Source organism: Tursiops truncatus, chromosome 7, assembly GCF_011762595.2.
Source record: "Tursiops truncatus isolate mTurTru1 chromosome 7, mTurTru1.mat.Y, whole genome shotgun sequence".
Lineage (NCBI taxonomy): Eukaryota > Metazoa > Chordata > Mammalia > Artiodactyla > Delphinidae > Tursiops > Tursiops truncatus.
The window spans coordinates 2,154,294-2,169,073 of NC_047040.1; the positions used below are offsets into that span (position 1 = coordinate 2,154,294).

The 14,780-nt window shown below is 57.7% G+C and overlaps 1 protein-coding gene across 1 annotated transcript in view; it reads right to left on the reverse strand.

Annotated features, from left to right (window-relative positions):
• Positions 1-6,560: 6,560 nt before the first annotated feature.
• TWIST2 (twist family bHLH transcription factor 2) overlaps positions 6,561-14,780 on the reverse strand; it is a 49,954-nt gene continuing 41,734 nt past the window's right edge. Inside the window, exon 2 of the mRNA XM_004323917.4 lies at positions 6,561-7,271. The gene's annotated coding sequence lies outside the window, so the exon portion shown is untranslated. The remainder of the gene's footprint in view (positions 7,272-14,780) is intronic.

Sequence of the window (14,780 nt, forward strand, 5' to 3'; positions counted from 1 at the left end):
GTCACAAAACCCCACGAGAGAGGTAGCATTGGGGTTTTATCCCCATTTTACAGCTGAGGAAACTGAGACACCTAAGTAAGTTTCTGACAGTGACTCTGCCCTGCGTGTCCGGGAACACGGTATGATACATGCCGCAAACAGCAGCTTCAGAACAACCAAGAAGAGACAGAAATCACCAGGAACAACAGAACCGAAACCACCCCTGTTTCTTTGGGTGGACTGTTCACTGCTTGGTGTGCAGAGACGGGCTCTCCGAGGTTCAAAGGGGGACCTTATTCAGGGCGGAGAGGGTCAGGCCCTCCCGGGGGAGGTTTGTCTCACTTGCCCTCCTTGGTCCTCTCTGACCAGCACCGGGTGAACTTGAGTCTCAACCCTGGAGCATGACGGCTAAGACATCCTGATGCTCTCTGGCCCCTGGACAGCCATGCCCTGGCCTTGGCCGGCTGCGCCCTGATGGGAGCACAGAGGTCTCCCCCATTCCTGGGTCAGCACATCCACCTGCCCGACAGCAGCCGCCTCCCAGGAGTGGCCGCTCAGAGCTCTGTTCACCTCTCACTCAACCTGCAGCCTTTCCAGCAGGTTACGTGGGCTGCACGGCGATGCTGGGAAAAGACCCAAACACCTGGGTGAAGCGTGCGCACTGATGCCCACAGCAGAATGGCAGAAAGTGAGTGCAGAGTGCAGCCAGGCAAAGCTCCAGGTCCTTGGAGCCCAGCAGGGAGCTCCGGACTGGCCCCTGCCCACCATGGGGGACACTGTCGCCCAGGCCACGCATGCCAAGTGTCGCTCTGGGTGGAGCCCGCCCCTTGTGCGCGAAGGCCGGGCCGTGGGCGGTGGAGGGTCCGGAAGGTGTGTTTGGAGTGACCTGTGAGGGAGGGGCCAGGTGCCGGGCCACCCCATTCGTCAGGAGCACCTGCTGACATTTTCTCCTTACACGTTTATGGGTGCTGCAGCCCAAGCCCCGTCGGGGGGGTTCCCAGCCCAAGCCCACCTTGCACCCCATTCTGAGCCTCTCCTTCCAGGTCTGTTGTCTGGAGACCTCTCGGCCTAGAACATTTTAGTTAGAAGAGCTGGACCACAGCACGGGAAGCCAGACGCAGCCAACCTCCAGCCTAGAGAGGAGGCTGTGATGCTAACAGCCCAGCGCCCTTCCAGCAAAACTTAGGTGTCAAGAGTTTCTGGAGCTGCTGCTGGAGAAGAAGAACCATCACCCACGAGCACAGTTCACACTCATGGAAAAGCGAGAGTTACCATCCAAGGGCACACGTTTTACAGCAAAACCTGTAACCGTGGAGATTTCAGTCCTTCAACTCTCCACCTCCGCCTTCTTCCTGATACGGTCTCTTGGGATTTCGGCAGGTTAATCTCTACATGCCCTTTGATTTTGTTATTGCCCAAGGAGATAGACCCAGTTTGCCACATTCCAACGGGAAACATTTTCATGTGTAAAAATACCCGAAGATGGTTTCCCGTCTGATGGTAGCGGGCCCACGGTTCAAGCTGGCCGCTTCCCTTCCACCCCGTGGGCGTGCGGGGCTTTGGGGAACACTGAGTCTCTATGGCCCTGCAATCGCGCCTTCTCCGCCCTTAAATCAAACTTGATTCTGAAGCCCTGAGTTTCATAAATTTAAATTGACCAGAGGAACCAGGAGATCACTTAGAAAGGCCAGAAGTCTTCCCCAGCAGCTCTGAGCTCAGCAGGGGAGGATCGGATTGCTCATTCCACTGGCCGCCCCAAGAAAGGAGCCCCCAAACTGCGGTCAGGTCCTACTTCACCGCAGCTTGAGTGGGGGGGGGGGGTCGGGTGACGGGGTCTGCCCCCCGGAAGTGCACTTTAAGTAGGAGCTCAGCCTGTGAAGCACGTGTGCCTGTATTTGGATGGGTTTTGCTCCAAGCTGGACTTCAAAGGGAGAGGTGACCACAGAGCTCTCGAGGCTGGACACCTCTGAAGTGGAGAGGAAACTCACCGAGAGAGGGAGGGTATCTCTTTCGGGCCCTAAATCTGCGAGCGGCCAAGCATCCTGGTTTCTCAGCATCACCTAGTCTCTGTGGAGGATGGCTGTCTGCAGGCGGACGTGCTCAAAGTGAGGGCACAAGGCGTTCTCCCCCTCTCCCACAGGCGGGGAGGGGCTGAGGGACACCTCTTCTCCGTGTCCACACGTAATTTCCCTCTCCGGTCAGTGCCACCAAGCAGACCAGGTAGCAACACTTCTGTCCAAGTAGCTAGTCATCGTCCCCGACATCATCAGACCCCTTTGTCTTCCTGCTGCACCCCTACTTCCCTCCTTGCAACCCGAGAAGCCGGGACCAGGGCTGCGATTGGTTGGAACCTGCCACTGTGCCGTCCATGCGTTTGCAGTTTGGGAAGGAATGCCAACCCCATGAGTTCCTTCCATTTCTGCCTTCATTTCTCTCTGTTTTATTCTCAAAGTAGACACACGGGCAGGAAACTTACAGCCTTGTCCAGGACTGCGATGACAAAGCCTACACAATAAACACGTCGTGTCTCTCAGGGCCTGAGGCTGGAAGCTGAGATCAAGGTACTGGCAGGGCTGTTCCTTCTGAGGCCACGAGGGAGAATCTGTCTCCGACTCCCTCCTTCGCTCATAGACGGCCGTCTCCTCCCTGTGTCCTCATGGTTGCCCCTCTGCCCATGCCCTAATCTTCTCTTCTGATAAGGACACCAGTTATGTGGGATGCAGCCCACCCTAATGACCTTAGTGTAACTCGATGACCTCTGTAAAGACCTTAACTTCAAATAAGGTCACATTCAAAGGAGGTTAGGACTCCAACATATGAACTGGGGGACACAACTGAACCTATAACAAACCTGAACGGCTGTCACAGGTCACTGGTCCACGGCACAGTTTACAGAAGGAGAAACCGAGCTGGAGAGAGGGGAAGTGGGCAGCCCCTCCCCGCTGGGATCAGAAACCATGGCTCCCGGGCTTCCCTGGAGGCGCAGTGGTTGAGAGTCCGCCTGCCGATGCAGGGGACACGGGTTCGTGCCCCGGTCGGGGAGGATCCCACATGCCACGGAGCGGCTGGGCCCGTGAGCCATGGCCGCTGAGCCTGCGCGTCCGGAGCCTGTGCTCCGCAACGGGAGAGGCCACAACAGTGAGAGGCCCGCGTACCGCAAAAAAAAAAAAAGAAAAGAAAAGAAACCATGGCTCCCACTCTGGACGCTCACTGGGTGCCAGGAAACGTGCTGAGTGCCCCCCTCCCCGGTCCTGACACCCAAGGGAGGCACTGCTGTTCCCCGGGGTGTCACCGGGGAGACCAAGGCAGGCGGGGAGAACGTGGTGCTCCGTGGTGACAGGACGTGGATGCTTCTACTATCGCGAGCGCTCGCAGCTCTACTACTTTGAGGATCTTTGTCTCCGTGCTCGAGCATCAGTTATCGCTTCTTTGTCTTCTCGTTTGGTTGCTTCTCCAAGATGTCTTCCTGAGGCCCAGCCTGCCTGGCCTGTCCTTCCCTCAGTGTCCCCACAGTCTCAGGGTCGACGTCCACCACGTTCCCCATGCGGGCGCCCAGCTTAGCACCTGCCCCTGCCTCCAGACGTCCCTGTAATGCGGGAGTCACCTCTTAATGAAGAAACCACCTAATGCTGAGATACTCCGAATCTTCGCTGGCGTCCCGAGGAACGTATGGGGGGAAGGTGTGTTCTTCATGGGGGTCACATGTCTCCACACCTCTGTCTCCCCAGCCACTTTCAATACCATCATCGTCCCCCCGAAACTCTGCTCCCCTACTCTCAACCTGGGGCCCGCCCACTCTTCCCTCCCCACAGGCACCTCTGGCCTCTGCGGTCTCCCATCCTCCCGCATCCCCACCTGTGTCTCTCCAGCCTCCCTGCCCCTGAGCTCCCACCATGAAGTAACCACTGAGGTAACCAAGGCAGAGCAGCCGTCTCCAGGCTGGGAAGGGAAGCTGAGAACCCCCAGGGCTCGGGCTCCGCGCGTTTCTATGCCCCAGATAAGGCAGAGAGAGCTCGACTGCTCCCTAAGCCTGGGCCACAGTGGGTCACGGCATCAAGACAACCTGAAATTCTCAAGACTCCCAGTCGGGCCCTCCCACCTCCCCTTCAGGTGGGGAAGGAGAGGAGCGGGTAACGTTCTGATACTCTGGGGCCGCAGTCCAAGGTGGAGAGCATGGCAACAAAAGGGATATTTAAGCAGACGGACCCAGAGCCGCTGGTGAGTAGGTAAACTGTGAATGGAATGTGTGTGCTCCCTCTAAGGAAAAGGCAGACAACATCCAGGTGAGTGTGTTATCTGCGATACAAACGCTTGGCCGTGTCACTTCCGGAGGAGAATCCTCAAACACTAATGATGGCGTTTACCTTCAGCCATGGGGGCGTTGGTGCAGTGGGCTCTGTTCCTTACACCAGACCTGAAGCAGCTGTGGGAGAACGGGCAGCCTCGAGGCCCTCATCCAGCTGTTTTGAGGTGGAACCCAGAAATGTAAGCGTTTTATTCGATGTCTCTTCTGCGACGTGTGTTCAGGTCCTGCCTAGAATTGTACTCTTGGCTTTGTCAGTCCCCGAGACCCAGGTGGACACGGCTTGTTCCTTCTGGAAAATGCTTCCTGTGACGTACGTATTGCTACCCCTTTCCATATTTCCACGGAAACTTTCTGGGTGACAATTTTAACGTCTATGAAGAAAATTCACCTGACTAGGTCGAGGGAGGGAGACATATTTAGGTGAGCGTTCAAAGACAGCATGATACGTAGAGAGTGAATATAAAACCGCGGAATGGGGGGTAGGGCTATTCTCATTATAAGGTCTGGGCCCTGGAGGAAGTGGGACTTCCTCTGAGCGTGTCTGTGTCTGGATGGGGAAGGGGATCCAGAGGCAAAGAGTAGAGTTTTCCCGGGTCCCAAGATATGCCCTGTGTTCTTTCCTTGGACTTTGGCCTGGGGGTCCCCTGACTCTCCCAAGGGGGGCCGTGCGTCACCTGCATGGGTACCTCTTGTGCCTCACCCCTAGCCAAGCCCTCTGCCTTGGGCTTGGGTGGGGGAGGTTCATAGGGCCTGGTCACCCACAGTAGAGACCCAGGGGCTGGTCACTCTGCAGGGTGACATTGGTTCCAGCTCTGGGAGGAGGGAGCGTGGATTTTGCAATTTGGAAATCGAGAAAGAAATTCTGGCCACCCCACCCGTAAGTTTTAGGTGATATGATTTGGTGTTCTTTTAATCTCTCCATGGCGAGAGACCATGACCTTTGCAGTCTTCAAGGCCTCCAAAGGCCTCTGTAGGACCTGTGGGATAGCACAGGACAGGGCAGGAGTCTCATTGCCAGGACGGCAGCTTGCCCAGCTCTGTCTTCCCAAGGTCTCAGCAAGGAGTCCAGGGGTGTGTGTGCGTGTGTGTGTGTGTGTGCGTGTGCGCCTGCTTTTGTTGTGTGCAGTGGGTGCTACAGCTTGTGCTGCAGGGACCCCTCCAGGTGGTGCACCACGGTCACTCCTAGGGGCCAGCCAGGTGATGGAAGTTGAGGACAGGCTGGTATTTCTGGAGCTCCTGCCTTTCCGGTGGGCCTGGGAGCAGAAGTAGGAGAGGGGTACAAGGGCTCATGGGCCACCACAGCCCTGTCAGAGGCCCCCTCTCTCCAGAACCCCGTCTGGGAGCTGGGTGGGGTCTGTGTGGCCTCTCATCTGTGGACAGCTCCACCCAGCAGCCCCAGGTATCGGCTGTCCCCCAGGAGACATGTCTCTGGTGGCTCAAGGTGGTGACCCATGGACTTGTATTTCCCCCCACCGGAAGCCCTTAACCTGGGAGCCACTCCCCAACCCCCAGTGAAGTCCACAGACACAGTAGGGAGGCCAGCAGGTGGGGCGCGGGACTTCCTGCCCCACATGGAGTGTGTCTGCACCACCTCCCTGCCCGCCTAGACCAGACCCCAGCCAGCTTCTCCTTTTTGGATGTGGACTGTGGACTGTGGCCTTTCTGGGACTTCTGCTCTTGAGCTCCATCCTTACCTGCACATACAAGTGCTGCAGCCTTAACCTGGCCCAGTGGCGTATACAGGGCTATGGTAAGTGGGACAGTTGCCTGTGGAGCTCATGTTATCAGGGGGACTGGACATATGCAGAGCAGACTGTAACCCACTGGGAGAAGTGTGAAGGAGGACATGGATGTCATGTCTGGGGAGAGTAAGGAATTCCACCTGGGAAGGCTCCGCAGCGCTGGCACTGGCTAGCACTGACCTTGAAGAGCAGGCCTGGGACACAGGATGGGTGACTCTTGATCTAAAGAACAAGAAATGGTCTGCAGAGCGTACCCCTAGCAACTGAGCCTGGGGCGTGGGTAGGTGAGAAGATGGGCACCTAGAGGGGCTGAGGCCAACCTCATCTGCTTTGCCAGGCCTGGGTCTGTTAACACACCCAACTGCATTAGTGTTGGTAGTTTCTAGAAAGTTCTACAATCATGTATGCTATAAGATGTCTCACATCCTTTCCGGTCCCCTTTAAAGTGAAATGATAGTTATTTTTGCAACCCATTCCAACTTTCTCAGGCCCTTTCTCGTGTTGCAAAGTAGAGAAAAGAAGAGACGGAGGACCAGGACTGCAAAGACATCTTTATTGTTCCTGGGAGGGAGCAGAATACACAGCCACATTGCAGTCACTGAGCTTGTTACAAATATCTCAATAAATAAAACAAATAAGCAACATATACACTGAAACAGAAAAAAAAAAAAGGTTAGCTGAGCAAATCATGGAGAAAGAGAAAGGGGAGAAGTGAGAAGAATTCCAGGCTTCCTTGAAACAATCATGCAGGGGCTTGGGGGTGGGAAGGGAGCACGAGGTTCTTTTTCTGAGAGCCTTGGTCCAGTTTAAACAGAATTGTACAGGAAGGCATTTCTGGCTTATTTTTTAAAATATACACTAAAAAAAGGCACTTAGAGGGAAATACAAATCCAAAATCCTTGTAAATGTGTTCCTGAATTCAGCGATTTTCAGAAATAATAAATCCCCGCCCCCTCAAAACATAGAAATAAAAAAATAAAACCCAGGCCTGGGTCTGTTCCCACCCTCAAACAGTGGCGAGGACGGCAATGAACATGTCACCGGCAAGAAGGACCGTGCGCGCCACTTCCTCTGCGGGGCCCGTCTCGGGGAGGGGGCCGTGCGGTCCGGGCTCTGTCGCTGTGCCCTTGTCTAGGCACCGTGCTGGAGCACTGAGAGGGGCTTTCCCGGAGGTCGTTCGGGTTTCAGAAGTTACAGACTCGGATGCACCCCAGTTCCACGTGCGCTCAGCCCCGCGGGACAGTCTGGAAAACAAGGTAGAGGGAGGTTGAGAAGCCACCGCATCTCTCGGTGTCCAGGGACCGCCCTCATCCAGGAGCCCCCGGACGGGACGGGACACGTGCGAGCCGCTCTGACACCCGTCTGCTCCCTGTCTGCCCTGGCAGAAGCTGCACAGGTGACCAGTAGTCAGGGCCACTGGGCACCTGCAGGCCGTTGCCCCCAGGGACCCAGGCCAGGTCTGGAGCCCCCCCTCCCTCCCCACCTCCACCCTCTCCGGCTGCACCCAGACCCAGAGGGCCGGATCTCCTGTCTGCTGTGCCCACCAAAGCCTTGCCCCCCAAGGTGCCCGGCAGGGCAGTGCTGACCCCGTGGGTGAGCCGCTCCCTGGTGGGGCTCCCATGGAGAAGAGCAGCCCACCATGGAAGGGGAAGGGGTGCTGGGGAGAGGCGGCTGCAGGGGCTTCAGGACAGCGGTGTGAGCCGAGCCAGCTGCAGAGGGGTGGGGGCGAGGACGCAGAGAAATGGGACGGCTGCTGGGCAGGAGCTGTCAGAGGGGGATGAATTTCTACAGCTGTGCTTTTGAAAAAACGACAGATTCACAGACAACGCAAAACAAAAGTGTACAGGGAGGTCGCATGCACCTCTCACCTGGTTTCCCCCACTGGTATCACCTGGCACTAGTCTCGTGAAGCGTCACAAACAGAAGAGGGACCTGGGCACAGCACGAGGGCTTAGTCACACCTCACTCGCGCGCGCGCGCGTGTGTGTGTGTGTTGGGAGTGGAAGGAGGTTGTACCAGGGGTGTGTGTGTGTGTATGTGTGTGTGTGTGTCTGTGTGTTGGGGTGGGAGGAGGTCATACCCAGGTGCGTGTGTGTGTGTGTGTGTGTGTGTTGGGTGTGGAAGGAGGTTGTACCAGGGGTGTGTGTGTATGTGTGTGTGTGTGTGTTGGGGTGGGAGGAGGTTGTACCCAGGTGCGTGTGTGTGTGTGCATGTGTGTGTGTGTTGGGGTGGGAGGAGGTTGTACCCAGGGGCGTGTGTGTGTGTCTGTGTGTCTGTGTGTTGGGGTGGAAGGAGGTCGTACCCAGGTGCGTGTGTGTGTGTGCGTGTGTGTTGGGGTGGGAGGAGGTTGTACCCAGGTGCGTGTGTGTGTGTGTGTCTGTGCACGTGCGCCAGGCTATTTCATCACCTGTGGATTCTGGCCCCCTCCAGTGCGATCAAGATACACAACTGTTGAATCCCAGCCCCACAAAGCCCCGGAGCTCATGCAATTGGTCCATAAAGTGCAGGTGGGTCGATCAAAATGCCGCTCTGGGGCCAGCTTCCAGCCGCCGTCTCCGGAGCCCCTCACCCCCATGTCCACCACCTCCCGCGGGACCTGGCCAGTGAGGCTCCCAGGAACCAATGCAAGTGACAAAGGCCATGCTCTACCAGAAGCACTCCTGCCTTCCCACTGGGGAGTGAAGCTTGTTGCTGACAGGGAGGTGGAAGACCAAGTGATGTCGCAGAGGGAAGGGGCGTGTGCCGGGCGGGCCCCGCGGGCAGGGAGCTCAGGACCTCACGGGCTGCCATCTGCGCCCACAGGCGTCCTAGAGAAAATGTGTCGGAGAGAAGATCCGGGCCAGGGTGTCCGAGCACCAGACTACAGAGTGAGTGACGCAGCCCCGTAAGCCAAGGTCGTACGTCTCCGCAGTGGGGACGGCGGGAGGGCCCCGGGGATATCACGGGGCACAAGCACCTGGCCAAGGACCTCTGCACGCGCTGGCAAGGTCCCTGGGGGTGAGCACAGTGGGCCCCTCACCTCACCCCAAGGAGGCAGCGCATGGCTGGGGCGGCTGCTGGCCTGTCGCCTGCTGTTCTGGGGCCGTGGACTGCTGACTGCCCAGTCCTGCAGGACCCAGCTCTACAGCACACCCAGCCAGCTTGCGGCCAATCCCAAATTTACAGCGTGTGGCGGGGGGGGGGGGGGGGGGGGGGGGGGGTGGCCTGATGCCACTGGGCAGGGGCAGCACGAGGTATGTGCCTTGACCTCCTGCGCCCCCCGCTCCCTCCCCGTGGAACCCTGAGCTCCACACTAAGGCCCAGCTGATCAGGGAACTCTAGAAGCCTTTACTGCCGCAAGACAAAGCTCTGCAAAAAAGCAAAGACACATTTTCCCTCAAACTCCAGTGCGTGGAAACACACATGCGCTTCTTTTATTTCAAGTCCAGAGCACTCCGAATATGTAAGCCTTTTTAAGTGGTCCTGGGCAGAAAGTCAAAGGCTGCTCTCTCTTGGAGAATGTGGTTGTAATTAGATAATTAATAAGGGGGGCAGCTAGAGAAAGCTAAATGGAAGCCTTCCTCAGTGGGAGGAAACAATTACAGCAGGTTTTGATATATGAGCGGCGCCAGCCCTCCGAGGGGAAATACAGCATCATCCGTGGAAAGCCAGAAACGACAGGGCCGCCCCCGGAGCGCAGGTTTCAGGGTTCACTCCACATGCCTGCGGGGCCCAGGGCTTGGGCAGGAGCGAGCGGCAGGTTCATTAGTCTTTCTGACCGAGAGCCTTCGGGGCCGACCGCCTTGATGTCACCCTGACCCCAGCTGCGTCTGCTGACATGGGCGGCGTTCTCAGCCACAAATGAAAAACATCTGGGGCCCCGACAGCCTCCCGCGTGTGAGAGCCACCTGAAACCGTGTGCGTGTGTCCTGTACACAGTTCACGCTGCATCTGTCTGCCCGGCCAGGACGCAGGGCGGGCAGAGAGGCCGGGCAGCAGCAGGACTGAGAGGCTGGCCGTCCCCCTCTCTCACCCACACCGACCACTGGGCACTGAGACGCAACGAGAGTCTTATTCGAATCTGTATCCCTAGGGCCTGACACAGGGAGGGGCACACCAACAACGTTCTCCAGAAAGTGAGGCAGGGGTGGGCTTAAGAGGGAAGCATTCATTTTAAGGCCTTCCATCCATTCACTGATTCACCCCCCCATCCATCCATCCACCCACCATCCTTCCATCTATCCCTCCATCCACCCACCATCCTTCCTCCCTGCCTCCCTTCCTTCTTTCTATTCACCCACCATCCATCCACCCACCATCCTTCCATCTATCCCCCATCCACCCTGCCATCTATCCCCCCATCCACCCTTCCATCTACCCATCTATCTTTCCAACATGTACTGAGCACCTTTCATGTGCCAGGAATGCTGTTAGCTGTTTAAAAAGCCCAGAGCAATCTAGCAGGGGAGGAGTAACATGTTTATAAACAACTAGAGCTCAGGGTAGACAGTGACAGCTTTTTTAGAGGAAGTGCAGCTAAGACTCTGCAACCAGAAGGGAAGGGTGAGGAATAAGGGTAGAGAGAGAGGATCACAGATGTGAAATGTCTCCTGGTCAGATACAGCACACGCACGCACACATGTGCACACCTGAGGCTCTGCCAGTGGAGACTGGGGGGCAGAAGGCGAGGGTCAGGAGACCAGGAAATGTTCACAGCAGCCCGGGGGCGTGGCCACAGTCCCCAGCAGAGCAGACATCCAGGGCGTCGTGCCAGCCCTCACTGCCCCTTCAGCATGAAAAGTGGAAGCATCTCTGCCTCCACAGGCCCCTGGCACTGCCCAGCTCACTTGAAGGGGCTCCCCCCGTCAGGCTGCCCTTGCTGCCCCCTCCTCCCGTTCACTACGCCTAAAACAAAGACCCTGGACACCTGGGCTCCCAGGTACACTGTGCAGGGGCTGGGGTGGGACGTGCCAGGGGTAAATGAGCAGTGATGGACCCGGGCGTGGAGAGCTGACAGCTGCCACCTTCCCTGGGGGGTCTCGCCCATTCTGCACGGGCCAGCCCCCCTCCCTCTTGGGCATTTGTCCTGCACTGTTTTTCAGCGGGGGCCCTCTGTCCCCTGGCCGAGCCTGCCCACAGCCTCCTGACCGTTTGAACACAGCTCCCAAGAGTGTGGTTTGGAGGGACAGAGCCAACTTCGTATCACCAAACAAATGTGTCGTAAACACGAGTAGAAAACAAACGATGATTCGCATCAGACGACTGAGGACCACAGTGGGGAAACTGCCAAGCGGAGCACCACACAGACAGCCCAGTGAATGGGGATCCAGCTTCAAAACAGCGGAAATTATCATCTTGGGAGAAGCCAGAGGAGTGTGTGTGGATAAAATGAGAATATGCTGCTTTGAAAGAGCATGAACAACCAGGAGACAGGAAAAGCGCTCTTGGAAATCACACAAAGAATATTAGTAGACATTTTTTTAAATAATAGAAACAAAATAGCAAAACAGACACTGATGAAAAACAATTAATGAATTGGAGACTGACTGATGGAATCTCCCGGCATCTGAGCAAAAAGACAAGGCATGTGGAAAGGAGGAAGCGGACGCGGTCACAGGAGAGATACCGACGGAAGAGTCCCCACGCTCAAGGAAGATCGAGGGTTTCAGATTAAAAGGAACACCGAGTTCTGGAAAGGAAACCCAACAAGACAAGCAACAGAGCCACATCACAAAGTTCTGGATTCTAAGACTAGAGAAAACCTCCTACAGGCTTCCAGACATAAAAAGAAACAAAAAAGAACCAGACTGGGGTGCCTTCCCCTGTGCTCATACCACCCGCTAACTGGCAATCCCAGGACGCCCAGAGTTTCTGTGGAGAAGAACGGCGTCCCTGGAGCTCTGTTCCCCAAGAATCCATGGACCCCGTGGGGAGGAAAAGAAACATGAGGTATTTAAGACCTCAGGAAGTACACCTATCAGGTCCCGCTTCTGGGAAACACTACTAGGAAACGTCTTCCATCAGATGAAAAGTAGCTCGGGCTCTGTCTCTGCAGGCATGGCAACAAATGATCTAACAATCGCCCCCACCGCAAACCAGACAAGCAGGTAAGACGCTGTGGTCAACGCTCTTTCTGTCCCAAGAGGGCAGAGGGCGCTATTCTTCCCCAGCTGGGTCCCCAGGGTCTGGAGCAGCGCCTGGCACACAGTAGGTGCTCAATAAATACCTGCTGCAAGAGGGGCTACAATGAGGCGGTCAGACACACAGCAGAGGTGAAGGTCACGCAGGTGACCAGGAGCCCCAGGCTCCCTGTAACACCCGCACTCTGTAACGCACTCGGACTCCCGTGCATTCTAAGCTTCCGCTCCTCGAGACCAGCAGGGTCAGCGACACACGGAAGCCAGTGAGAAATGCAGACGGCAGGTCTGGCCCGGAACTGAGGAACAGCACCTGCACGCTGGCAAAATCCCAGTTCTCCGGAGATGCTCCCCGAGCAGGAAGAAGTGGGGGATCGTGCACAGCCTACGTCATCCACATCCCTGTTCAGAGACGTGGACTGCGGCTGCGATGGGCTGTGACTGCCGGGGCACGCGGCTGGGTGGAGAAACAAGAATTCCAGCTTCATCACGCTCCCTGCCGGGGGCGGGGCCCCCGCGGGCTGCCAGGCCCTGAGGCTCTGCCAGCCACTACAATCCTGCCTGAGAGCCCCAGACGCGGAGACCCGCCGGGGCGCAGCCGGGACACGCAGTGGACACAGCTGAGCAGCCGACCCGTGTCCAGCTCGTCTGGCTGCACCTCGATGGTCACCCACCTGAAGGCGTGGGCAGCAGGGGTGCCAGTGACGGCCCCTGCAGGGAGTCTTGGAAGGATCACCCACTCAGCTGGACGGGTTTTCTTCTTCCCTCTGGGTAGGGGATTTGAAGAGAACATGGGGCACTGGGTGCAGGCAGGCGCTGGACGCCTCCCTGCCTGCCGTCTGCTGGCCTGGCCGGGATGGGCAGTGCCAGCGGGTGGCCCGAACAAAGCTCGTTCCCCAGAGCCGCTTGCCCCAAGGCAGTTTCTGTGACTAACGTTTGTCCAGGGACGCGGGGAAGAGCGGTTTTGCTTTCGTTGGAGAGAATGCGAAGCTCTGAGCAGCGAGCTCCAATCAGGCCTGGATAACGGGAAGCATGTACACAGGACCCCCTCCCTTAGGGACCAGCGGCCGAGCCTCACCTGGGCCATCGGAGAGGCGGGGGTCCAGCTGCCCCTGCAGATGGGGGCCCTCTGTCCTCCCAGTTCAGGCCCCCTCCCTGCCTGTGGCCTCTGGGCACCTCTCCTGGCTGTGAACCGGGCCTGGAAGCCCCAAGGGTCAGAAGGGTAGAGAACTGGCAATGCCAAACGACAAAACGGACCCCGTCCCAATGACTATTTGGGAATCCACCTCTAAACCCTTGAACAGCAGGAGGGAGCCCGGAGCCATCCTCCTGTAGGCTGGACTCTATTAACTGCGACTTGATTTTCAAAGGAGCAGTTTAAGGACATATCCCTGTGGGGTGAAGGAGGGACAGACAAAAGGCAAACTGCTTCCTCTCCCAGCAAATGTAAAGCAGAAAGCACTGGGCTTGTGAGGTTGTGACGTTTTTACAAGGTTCCTCTGGACGGCTGTCCCACCTCCCTCCCTCGCCCGGTCCTTCCCTCCCCCTGCGAGTCCCTGCCCTTCAAGGGGCTGTAAGCGGTCCCTGAACCAAGCAACGGCTGGGAAGGCAGGACACTCTGGCCTCTCTTCACAGGCCCCTGGGCCCTTTGTTAAAGAGTGGGACAGAGGCTGCAGCCATGTGCGTCTCATTAGGCCAGTGAGCGGCAAGGAGGTGGCAAATGGGGCCAGAGTTGAGACCCGGAGCTGCTCTGCCGGGGGCTGGCCCATCCCTCTGGACAGTCCTGCTCTCCCGGGAACGGCTGGGTGGGAGGTATCCCACCATACCACAAAGCTCCCAGGACCCCCAGCGGGTGGAGGGGCTTCTGCTGCCCTGCGGGGATGCCTGAGGCACCGCCTGCTCCTCTCGGCTCTGCGGGGACGTCAAAAGATTCCAGGACCTGCGCGTTCGGCTCGACTGTGACATTCAGGACTGCTGCCCGGACACGGGCGCAGGCTGTGGGTTCCAGAGGGACCGTGCGCGTCTGTGCTGGAGCCACCGACGCCCCCTGTGCTCTCTGCCCCCTCTCTGTGTCCCAGACAAGCCCCCTGCTTGCAGACGCCACCTGCCAGGGGCCCCTGCCCTGTTCAGGGTCTGGGGTCAGTGGAAGGGTAAGGAGGATGAGGACAGGTGGCCCCTCTCTCCAAGCTCCGCGACGCAGACGTCTGACCCCAGCCAGCCCACCGTGCGTGAGAAAGAGGAGTCCTCTTCGGAACGACCGCGTTTACGATGCCAGGACCTTCCTATGGCTCCCCGGTGGCTTGCAGGGGAGCTGGTGGCCTTGCTTCTCCAGGGGACCAAGAACCTCAGATCCACTTACAAGTGGAAACAGCGCTCTCTCCCCCTCCCTCTCTCTCTCTCTGTCTCTTCCCCGGCCCCAGCTTGGGCTTGGCTTCAGTGACTCAGGCTATGTCTGCAGTGGCCTGTCTGCCATGGGGAAGTAGCCCTGAGAACAGGCTGGGGAGGGGGCATGCTTGCCTCTGGGCGTCCAGGCAGGTTCCTCCTACTCGGTGCCTCCCAGTGTCACTGCCTGGAGAGACCGCCCTGCAGAGCCCACCCCCGGCAGCCCGAGACTCCCCAGGGCCAGCCCTGCTCAGT